Genomic DNA, 12,239 nt, shown 5'->3' on the forward strand with positions numbered 1-12,239 from the left:
TTGCCTTAGTGTTTGAATAAATCATAGCTCCAAGTACTTTAAGTCCATGTTGCCATCTATTTTTAATTTTGCCAATTTTTAGCAATGTTTTTTAAAAACATAAGCTCTGAAAATTTGTATTTAACCATTGAGAAGACCCTTCTTAAATGAAATTTAGGTTCCAAGTGTCCAAGGTAATTAGTAGGTGGGGGGAAAATCTGTTTAGACACTCTTTTTAATCAGTTATGTGAAAACATCTTGTGGAGATCAGTATAGAAAAGGAAAAAAATAAGAGAGATGGAGAGAGGATGCATTGGAGGAGAGCCCTGAATGAGTAAAAAGTTTTCTAATGTGTTTTCCTTGGATAAGAATATCTTAGAATTACTACTAAAAAATGGATCCAACTGTTTATCTGTGAGTAACAGTGCTTCCTAGCATCGTTGTTATCTGGGACTGGATTTTTCAGAATGCAGATGTGATTAATGCAGTCCAAATAAGGCAATCTCAGTAATAGATCAACAGGAATAGCTTTTTACAAATTTAAAATTAGAAGTGTTCTAAATTTCATCAAACAGTTGGACGATGACACAATTTGTAGTTAAAGGTGATTAGTGCCATTTTAAGAGGATATGTTTATATCAGTGGTATTTCCATAGGAGAAACAGGAACATTTTAGGAGAGGTTTTTGGGCTCCTTGAATAACCTTAATTTCTCTTTGACTCAGATCCCCCCTTTTCCCAGAATTCCTCTCACCTTTACTTTGTGCTGTTTCCAGGGATTGCTCAGATTATTACAACTAATGTCACACATTCCCTTCCTTTGGCATGTGATTGCCAGAACCCTCTTTCTCATCCCTCAGTGCCCAGAGAGAACTAGGAACCTCCTAGCCTTGGGCTAGATTCTGAAGCTGACAGTCTGTTTTGGGAACTTCCAAGTGAACATATTTGGTGGTTCACTGAGGCCTCCCAGGAACGAGATTCTTTAACCTAAAGAAACAATTCTCCTTCTGGAAATTTCTAGCACACCAGAAGGTAGCTGGAGGGCATTTTTGTCTGGGTAGTTTGAAGCCCTGCCAGTACTGTGGGGGAAAGTAAGGCAAAAACAAAGATATTCTTTGGAAGATGCCCGTAAAAGAAAGCAGACATTAGGGAGTCTCGTTCCCAAGAAGGGCCAGACAGTAAGACCCCAAAGGTCTCAATGTCTCTGTGTATTGGCTATGATTGCTTTTGTCATTAGTATATAAAGAAGGCACCCTCAATACAAATGAAAAGTAGGTGCAGAAACCTGATTTTGGTTTTCCAGAGATGGTCTTCCCATACCTGGAGGTCTCCCGAAAATACAAGTCTTGAGCTCTGTTTTTTCATTTATAGTTCCCAAATTTTCAGATTCTACTTATAAGACATCTGATGTGTTTAACTGATTTTTCTAATTTAAGATACAATTATTTTCTGTGTAGGAAGCTATAAAGTCACTTTAATTTTTTTTTCTTTTTCGTTTCTCACTCTCTCTCTCTCTCTCTCTCTTTTTTTTTTTTTTTTTTTCCCCACCTTCCTGCTTTGTTTTTCACATTCCTGTCACTGTCAAGACTGGTAATTAATCAAGACTCAGTCATGGATGGCTCCTTTCTCCTCCTCTTCTTACCCTTCCCTTTGCTGCCTGAATGATGAAGAATGAGGTCTCTCCGCCCATGCCCCTGGCTCCCCGTCCTTGGAGAACTCAAGCCAGGCCCCATGACAAGTAGTTCCCACTGAGGGGAAAGCACTGGGAATGACAAATAAGATTCCTAGACCCTAGGCGGCAAGAGGTGGACTTTCTGATCCTTGTCATTGGCCGCCATCTATCTCTCTATGTCAGGAGGCCTTTGGGAAAAGCAGACAAGAAAGAAAAAAAGTTTTCATCCTGCATTGCACTCCTTACAGTGAGTTAGGTTTCAGTACTATGAGAAAAGTGGGTTGCCTTTGCAATGGTACTATGAAGTAATGCTTCTTCAAATTTCCCCAAGTTTTTAATACACAGGCTTCCTTTCATAAACATACATGCGGGCACACTCATACTCTCTGTTCTTTCTCCAATTTTGTTTTTTTCTAAGTGTTTGCTCTGTAAAAATCTTTACAAATTACCCTTTCATTATACAGTTGGTTTATGTCTTTGAACACTGTAGGGCCCACTGCAGGGTCTGTACTCTTCTGTAATTGAGATTAGGGAGAAAACTTCCCCATCCATCACAGGCCTGAAACTCTGCTATTAGAGATCATGCCTTTGGATTAAGATGTTGCATCTTCAAGAGGTCACATGAAACAGAAGTGATTCCAGGCAGAAAGGATGACATAGTATGACCTACTCAATCATACCCTCCTGCATTTTTAGCAAATCCATTTTCTATGGAGGTCATTAGTGGACAAGATGGCCCCAGGAGTCAGAAATAGAATAGATAAGTTGAAATGGGTTGGAAAGAAAATAAGTCCTGAAAAAGGATCACCACACTGTTTGGGGGCAGGGTAGGGGTAGGAGAGTTCAGGAGTAGTGGAGAACTAAAGTGGAGTGTTGGAGATTTAGATTTTCTGAATGGAGTAGATAACTTGATGGCTTGGGTCCTATCGATCTAGCTTTGCACAGGAAATCCCACATTATTGTTAAATAGATTGTTGGCCTTAATATGTTGTGGTGATTTTCTTTTCTTTCTCTTTTAGAGTATTAATCAGATGTTGTTTGCGTACTTCAACTGATTTATACAAAAAGGAAATATAAGGAAATATAAGGATCACGAGAAACTCAATGTCAGGGATGTTATTAATTCAGTTCAATTAATTAATTCCACAATATGCTTCATAACCAACAACAACATTATCTCAGCAGCATAGGACATAAAGAGTTAATTCTCATGGAGCTGTGGGTTGGTTGAGGGTCAGTGGCTGAAGGTGGGGGTTGGCAGAGTGACTCTGCTGATCTCAGCTGAGCTCCTTCATGGGCTTGGGGGTCAGGTGGAGTTCCATGACTTGGGTTTTGACTAGCTGGGGCAGGTCAGCTTTGACTACATATCTCTTACCTTCTTCCTGTGTCCAGCTATTATCTTAAGCATATTCTTCTCAATCTTTGCAAGTTACTCTTTGCTGCTTCCTCAGTAAAATAGCTGAATGGCAATTCTTATTCTCAGGTTTGTTCCATACTCCTTTAAGAAAACAACCAGACTATCTTCCTCAAGTCCCTCCTGGGGAAGGAACTCTCCCATCAGGAGGTGTGGTTATATTAACAAAGTCAACTCCCTAGGCCAACCGTAATCATATGGAAAATTAACGAATGGGTGAAAGACAAATATAGCCATGTACCACATTAATGGCATATTGATTATTATTGCTTACATAGAACAAGATTCTTAGTACTTGATCAGTTTAGTATTTGACCATGATTCTTCATGGGAAATTTGGTTGGTTTATTCAGAACTATTCTCTTTCTTTCTTTCCTTCTTCCTTCCTTTCCTTCTTCCTTCCATCCATCCATCTTTCCTTCCTTCCTTCCATACTTCTATTTCTTTGCTATATCTGCAATTTCTGGTTGTGTTTTTTTCTCCTTCATTTTGTGATTTAGTGGAAATCTCAAAGAATGCTTACATGAACTCTTGATTCTTCATTCCCTTTGTTGTTGCTACCTCTGTAGTCAAAGATCCCAGCCAGGCATCCCACTGGTGGTCTTACCACATGCAATGCTCTTTCTGTCTTTAAGTTTCTATCTTAAAGACCATCCAAAATTGGTTTATCAACACTGATTTTTCTCTACTGTATAGTGCCCAGCCCCTTCTTCAATTGGGGTGCCTTTCTCTACTGCTCCCCTCTATCAATCCTGTCTCCATGACTTTTCTTGAAATTTCCCATTGCAATGATAGAATAGGTTAAGTTCGCCAAAGAGGCAGTATTCCTAGAATTAGCAGAAGGAAATTCAGCTATGATAGTTCGAAGCTGAGCGGCAATAATTTCGTTCAAACAGGTCAGTGGAATGGGTCTGGAACTTGCTTCATGATAGGAGAAGTGAAGCTTTAGCTCTTTTATGTAGAAGGCTTGGAACTGAAGAGTGGTCTCCAGAGAATAACTGATGGGAGTGATCAACTTCCTGACTTTCTAGAATGGGGATTGAGCTGTGAGAAAGATCACAAGTAATTCCTGAGTTGTCAAACTTAGAGGAAGCAAAACCACAGGTTTTCTTTCCTCATCTTTATTCTTTTTTTCCCCCCCATTTCTTCCTTCTCTAACTTTATTCTTTCTCTCTTGCTCCAACCAATTTTCATATGAGGGATTAGACAGGCTCTTAGAGAGGAATGATTGATTACAAGCTACTAGTCCTATGAAAAAGACAAAATCAAATGTGTTAGGCACTGTTTTTGATTATTCTGACGGCAAAGAAAAAGAAGCAACGCTCAGCATCAAAGATAAGCAAAATTAATTAAATCAATATTCATTAACATGTATTTCTTAAGGGAGGAGATGTAAAGATGTATAAGAGTTCACACTTCCAAATTGTTTGCAATCAGTTGAAAGTTGGGGGAAAAAAAAGTTATATGCCAAAACAGATATATGAGAAAGAAAAAAAAAAAAGCAACTGACTGTTTAAAAAAATATGTGTTAAGTGTGGAAGAGGAGATCATCACTGTTAACTGGGGGTGGTCCAAGGAATGTGGGCTTCATGCTGGATTTTGGGCAACACTATGTGTAAGATTCAAACAGATAAACCAAGGCTGGGATTATGTCTGACCAAAGGGTCAGAGGCAGTTCTAGATAGGTTTGGCTCAGATAGTTGGATTTTAAATGGTAGAAAAGTGTGGGGCAGTGACTTGGGGTCAGTTTACGGCAGGGTGGAAAGCTTAGGCCTATCCAGCATGTGCTTGACAACCACTGATGGTAACCATGGGGAAGGAAGATGTGAGCAGTGCAAAAGAGCAGGAATGCAGGGCCTAGGTGAATGATCAGGGTTGGGAGAGTTGGATAGTGAGGTACCTAGACCAGAGAAGGATTAAAAGGGATACATTTTGAAGGCTGGCATATTGAAGTGAGTGGAGGCACATGAAAAAAAAAATAATAATAATATCAAGAGTAGGAGGTGGCTTTGTGAAGGTGATAATTTTGAGGTTTTGGTGACTAAAAAGTAGGAAGACCCATTCTTCAATAAGGAGATCTCATCCAGAGTTTGGGAGAGAGTTTCAAACTAAAGCTGTGAATTTATGAAGTCTACCCTGAAATGATGGTTGAATCCATGAAAATGGATATTTTCCATGCTGGTAGTGTGTTCATAGGGTTGGCATATCCATGAATGTATAGGGGGAGAGTTAGGAACAGTGAGGGAAGAAAGGGCAGTTACTTCCCTGGGAAGGAATGGGTTAGTTTTTTTCTTGTTCGTTCTTCATTAATACAAATAGAAAAAAACAGGTGGTAGAACAAATTGGAAAACAGTGTACAACTAATACAACTAACATTCCTGGAGAAAAAGAATTCACACTGTCTCTTGCTAACCTGTTCTGATACTCACTGGCACTTATTACTCCGGAGTTCTTTTTAAAATCATTATCCAAAATTCCCATTGCTCTCATTTAAGCTGATTTTTTTCTAGCTTTCTTTTGTTTATCCTCAGGGGACATGAAGAACATATGGTAACTATCTCTCAAGTAATAATATTCATATTTTTGAAATAGGTAATACACCAAGATTTTTTTTTTTCTCTTCTTCATACTAGCTTGCCATTCTTCAGGCTAAATAACACCAACTAGTTTATCTTTTCTTTTTTTTTCTTTTTTTTAATGGGCATTTCTTCCCAGGATAGTGGCTCAGACTGAGTCAAATTTAGCTTCTATGATTTGGAGGAAGTATATATTGAAGCTACTGTATTGGTAAGCAACACTGGAGTCAAATTTGCCTCCTAGGTAGAAATTCAAGAAGAAATGATGATGACACCTTTAGGGAACAATTCTCTGCCCATCTTTTGTATCCTTAGAGCACTTATCAAAACTAATTGGCACACAGTAAATTTTTCAAAAAATAAAACATGTGGTCAAAGGGGAAGATGTGTAGCTTTTTTATCTTGTATTCCCAGTGACTACCATATATTAGCTCATTACGTGTTTGAATGAAAGCAAAGATCAAGAAATATGCACTAAGATGTAAAATTAGGAATAAGTTGGGCTGTTTCTTAGGGATGCAATATTTTGTTTATTTTAATATATTCAGAAACACAAGTATTATAAACTCTGAGGCTGGTAGGAAGGGGTGTAAGGAATGGATGATATGCTTTTACTTCCTCTCTAGAATCTACATGCCATCACTTTTCATGGCAGTCTCATTAAAAATTATTGAAGGACTATGGGTCTCAATTCATTAACAAGTATTGTTGTAAGTCAACCCAAATTTTGTCATTGTATCCCAGGGAGAAGTTAAGTAAACACAAAAATCACAGACTAATAAAGTTCATAAAGCTTCTGATTTATCTGAAAGCAGGTATTTTCTTCACACCAGAAGAGTGAATGTTTACATAGGCCTGACCTTGTGCTGAGCACTATTCTCATACTTTCTGTATAATTGAAAAAGAAAAAAAAAAGGCTCTACTTTATGGTATTTGTTGATTTCTTGGGTGAAAGTTCCCCCAGCACATCTGCATGTCTGAACCCAGAGTTGAGAAGCATGATGGATAATCCAACAGTTCTTGGGAGCCAGTGCAAGCCCGATCTGGTGTGTCCCTGTGTGTGCTCCTGCTCCACGCCCACTCCCAGCCACAAGAAGATTTGCAGCATTCATAAAGGAGTAAAAAGATTCACAGAAAAAAAAAAAAATCCCTTTGCAAGGCATTCCTGTCAGGTACTGCTATCGCCTGAAAAGGAGAGGCGATGATTTTAGTTGCACTTATAATTGTGAAACTTCTTTTGCTTTTTCTGGTTTGGAGGCTCCAGTTACTTCTTCTAAATTTGCTTGCTTTTTTCCTTTCCTTACCTTTATCCATCTCCCCCTTCCTCTCTACCTCCTCCTTCCAACACAGTGCTTTATATGGCAACAGTTACCAAGGAGAGACAAGGATTTTATGAGAAATTCCAAGGTTTGCTTAGAAAAATGAACACAAAATGCCCATGTTTTATCAATAGATAGCATTCGGCTAAGAGCCGGTTATAAAAAGAAACATTTGCCTGCCCAAAGAAACCACCATCAAAATCTTGGCATAAGAGAAATGGACTTGTTTAATATTGGCTGTTTGTTCTTTCCTTGTGAGGAGAAATGTCGGAATATGCTCATTTTCATACTCTAAGTCATCATCAATTACAGAGTTGCAGGCACATTTCTCGCGGGCTGCCGCCAGTGGCTGTCAGTGAAAACCAAGCAGCTGTTGGGGAGATATTGAGAACCACACTATGAGTGCTGCCCTCCCATTTCCTACTCCTGGCACAGGTGGAGATATTTATGCACAGGAAAAGAAGTGAAAGGCATGCATCCAGTTTCTTTCCTAGCTGTCTCCTTAGAAAGCTCTGCTTTTTGGACAGTCCTCAAAGCATGACACAGCTGAGACTTGGTATAGATACACACACGCGGTTTCATATTTATTTGTGGCTGCTTCCTTCCGGCAATCCTTTGGCAGGTAGAATCAGATCCTTCTCTTTGAACAGCACAGCCAACTGAGATTTCCCTTTGTGTTTAGTAAATATTTGGGCATTGTAGATTGTGTCAGCGGTGGTTCCTTTTAGATTTCAAAGATGGAAAACTTTTTTTTTTTTCCTGAAACCTGATGGTTGATATGGGGAAGTGGGCATAGCCAGATGGAAACTGGACAAGAGGTTAGGATCTATGTTTCTCATTAGTCGTAACTTTTCCTTACCCATTTTATCAGACTTGAAAATAGGACGCCCTGGAGCTTAGAAACCTAACTTGACAATTACAAACCTAATTTTACAAGGTTCTACTTTGGGGGTGTTTTATTCATCCATTTATCAGTTTTTACTTTTCAGTGTTGAGGTATTTTAACAGAGACGTTAAAGCTCTAATTCTGGAGGTAAAGAATCCTGCCATAATCATTGCAACAAAGTGAGTAGGGATACAAGAATACCTCACAAGTGCAACACATCAAATGGACTTCCTCCTGAACTGCAGTTTTAAAAGTTTTTTAGTCCCTAGTGTCACCGTAGTTTAGCCCAAAGTTAATGAAAATAAGACTATAATTTTGATGTAAGGCATCAAACACTTCATAATTATCATCATCATCTATCTCTTTCCACCATTATCCATCACTATTATTATTGTATTTTTATTGCTTGGATTAATCCAGTCCTAACAGAGCATAATGGTATGGAAATTATTTAATTATAAGTGCAAACCTTATCAACCCAGAAATCATTTATTCCTGTGACAGAATTCCAGAAATATCATCTCCTGGAAGGACTTGTTCTATATGCCTTTAAGGTATTTAACTCAGAGATGCGGAGAAATATGTGGGTTGCCTGGCAGTTGACTTTTCTCTATTTGCTCTTGTTTGAATTTTGCCTCTGTATCATAGAATCTTGAACTTTAGTGTTCAGGGGAAGCTCTTAAGGCCCCTTGCTAAATACACACATTTGGGGATCTCAGCGTAACAGATCTCTGGTGAGGCTCTTGGAATCTCTCTGCTCATTTTTTGTTTATTGCCAAGCATCTCAGATGATTCTGAAACAGGTAGTCTGGAAGAACACATTTTATGGAATATCCCACTCTGCCCTCAGAAAAAGAATGCATTATTCTGCCTCTGTTTTTGCTATATTATCATCTAATAGAAAGTGATTATAAATACATAATCATTATCATTACTGTTATACAAATTATTATAGTTACATTAGTCCAAATTACCTTGGTCATTAATAATTAGTAATAATGAATGACAGCAGTAGCATATACTTGGTACTTACTATACCAGATACTCTTCTGAAGGATTTGCATGTAATAACCTCACAGTGGTCTTCTGAGGCAGGTGATAACATATCCCCATGTTCTAGAAGACAGGCTTCAGCTGGAGGAGGCTGCTCGTTAAGTCACACAGATGACACAGTGGGTCTGGAACCTTGACACATGGGTTCAAAATCTGCCCCTGGCACTTGCAGGCTGTATCACAATGTCAAGTGTCCTTCTCTCCCTGACTGTCAAAGACAATGTGGGTATGACCCAGGCTGACCTCCCAGGGCAGTGATGGGAATGACATGAGCTAAAATGTGCAAGTGTTTAAAGGGCAGCCTGGAAAGCCATCCATGCTCTAGTAGTGTTCTCTGTCTTCACCCTCGGTTGTGACAACTCTGCCTTTCCTGCCCCTTTTCTGAGTTACTGTCATTAACACCCCAGTGCTTCTGTCTGGGTTGTTAATCAGGTTTAGCTGTTAGGAATGCTTCCTCTTTTTGTTTCTTTTTTTCCTTCCTTCCTTTTTTTTTTTTTTTTTTTAATCACTGGAAAATATTTGGTTCTTAGTTAATTTTAATAGGTGAACATCCAAAATAAGGCATAATTAGTAACTTCATTATCTAATTAGAAAGGCAGAACACAATGCATGTGACCAGGAGATTAATGTACAAGTGTCCGTGTGCATTACCACTATTGGATTCATTTACATTTTTACGAGAAAGTTAAAAAGAAAACATTGATCCCCTTTCTCTAGCAGATTGAATTACAGGCATTAGGTCTCTGTAGTTTTTCCCACTTTGAGTAGGAATATCCCCCAGCACACTGTCACTTCACAGCAGCTTCTTGGCACTCCTGCCTCTGAGGCAGGCTCACAAACCCTTGTGAGTTTAGAAGGTATTTGCAACTGCCAGTGTCAATGGGACATGGCTTACCAGTCCCTGTCCTGTGTCCACTCCTGTCTGTTGGCTCCTTGGACTACGGTTCTCAGTATTTTGTGTGTATTAGCGTCACCTGAGGTTCTTTTATAAATGCAAATTTCTAAGCACTATATTGAGATTCAGTAGGTCTAAAATAGAGCTCAGGAATCTGAGCCCCTACTCTCGCCCTCCCCTTCGGTGACCTTGACCATAGCCAGTCCACAGACTTCTCTTTGAGAAATACTAACTTGGATTGTAGAGAAAAACAGAATGTTCGTGCATGAGAATTTGGGCAGAAGAGATTGAAGACTAGAAATATTTCTAAAGAAAATGAGACTGCCTCTCTTGAGGACTTCATATCAGTATTGGGTGTAGGGAGATGGTTTTTGCAGCAGGTTCAGAATCAGAATCAGAGCAGTGACAAGATGGAGTTAGCACAGTGACGGGTATAAAGGAGGGCACGTGTCGTAATGAGCAGTGGGTGTTATATGCACATAATGAATCATGGAACACTATATCGAAAACTAATGATGTACTGTGTGGTGACTAACATAATTTTAAAAATTAAGAAAATAAGAAAAAAAATTAAATTAAAAAAATAGAGTTAATTGAAGCTGGGAATACTAATAAGGAGACCACTCTAAAGATGAGCTTGTGCCCAAAGTGGAATTACCATCCAGGTTTTCCCTCTTGATTTTCTTCTTTTATTTGTTTGGCCTGCTCTCTTTGCCCCATTGAGCTGGTAAAGAACCCTCTTACAATGGGTCTGGGTTTCAGGGGATTGTTGCATACCTATAGAGGGAAGGTTTTTCAGGTTGTGCTTGAAAGCCTGTGGGTTTTGTTGATGCATATATCAACAAATCCACAAGCCATATCTATAGATCTATAGATCGATCTATAGATCTGTATATATCAGGAAGAGATCTTAAACAAGAAACCAGAGTCCCTTCTAGAGGATAATTCTTTCTTTCATCCTTCCTTCCTTCCTTTCTTTTTTTTAAGATTTTATTTACTTATTTGTCAGAGAGAGAGAACGCAAGCAGTGGGAGCAGTAGACAGAGCGAGAGCGGGGGGTAGAGGGTAAAGCATACTCCCCGCTGAGCAGGGAGCCTGACATGGGACTCGATCCCAGAACCCCAGGATCATGACCTGAGCCAAAGGCAGATGCTCAGTCAATGGAACCACCCAGACTCCTTATCATCCCCTTAGATGATAATTCAATTGAAAGTGATCTCAAGAATTGAAATTATTGAAACTCAATAATCAAGAAGCAGATATAGAGGTTTTATAGAGTATATATTTTAAATTTTATTTAACAGACACTACGAAACATTGAGCTTGGAACTTCTTAAAAATATTAGCACATTTCATCTTATGAACCCCTCGTGAAGTAGGTAATAATAATGTGCCAGTATTTCACTCAAGGAAACTGGGAAGTTCAGTAATTTCCCATTGGGTAGAAAGAGGGGGCAGCAAGGTAAAAGCACCAGACGCTGGAGGAAACACACCATCATTTTAGTAGAAAAGTAGACTGCATTTTGAGTCCTCCCCAAGAAGACTGTTTTAATTAATTACAATGAATAATTCTATAAGAATCAAAACCCATAACTCAAACAAAATATAAATGGTTCTGGCAGCAAAATTAACTTTCTGGGAGTGGGGGTTGCTGGGTGATGTTACCTAATCCCTAATCTAGGATGTTCTTAGATTTCTGGAAATGGGCATGAGGGGTGGATTAAAGAATCAGAATATATTGATTAGACTCTGTGCCACCCAGATTTTTTTCCCCGTAAACTGGGCCAACAATATCAGTGCCCTAATTTTTTTTCCCCCCTTTGGCCATAAGTGCTCAACTCAAGATCTTGCATTGAGAACATGGAAATCTTTACCAAGGATCTTTTTTGCGCTAAGAATATTGTTTATTTTTTTCATCTCTACATCCACCCAAACTGTTTATGAGTCAGTTAGTATTCATCTCAAATTTCATCTTCTACGACTGGCAGCAATAATATTCATAATAACTGACATTCAAAGGCATTTTACTCTAGGTGGTCACTGTTTCAAATTGTTTTACTCGTATTTCATTATATGAAATAGTACAATTTACTTTGATTAATCTACTGTTATTGGACATTGTGGTTATTTTCCAATTTTTGCTATAAGAAACAATGTTGCAGGAATCCTATCTGTAGCTGAATGATGTAAAATGTTTGTAATCATATCCTTAGGATAAATTTGCAGAAGTAGAATTGCCAGTGCAAAGTGAGTATTTTTAAGTTTTAGCACATTTTGCCAGATTTCCTTCCAGGAACATTACAACAGTTTGTATATCCACCAACAACACTGGAAGATTTTTATAAAAATGTTTAAAGGAAATGAATGACAAATTGACAACCTCTGGGCTCTTCTCAGCTGCCTAGCAGTCTTTATCAAGAAAGAGATGTCCAATTACCTGCTTCCT

At 38.7% G+C, this 12,239-nt stretch overlaps 1 protein-coding gene across 34 annotated transcripts in view; it reads left to right on the forward strand.

Annotated features, from left to right (window-relative positions):
- The window catches only part of NRXN3 (neurexin 3), a 1,557,595-nt gene that overhangs the window by 951,418 nt on the left and 593,938 nt on the right, over nucleotides 1-12,239 (forward strand). The window lies entirely within an intron of this gene.

This window comes from Mustela nivalis, assembly GCF_964662115.1.
Source record: "Mustela nivalis genome assembly, chromosome: 6".
Lineage (NCBI taxonomy): Eukaryota > Metazoa > Chordata > Mammalia > Carnivora > Mustelidae > Mustela > Mustela nivalis.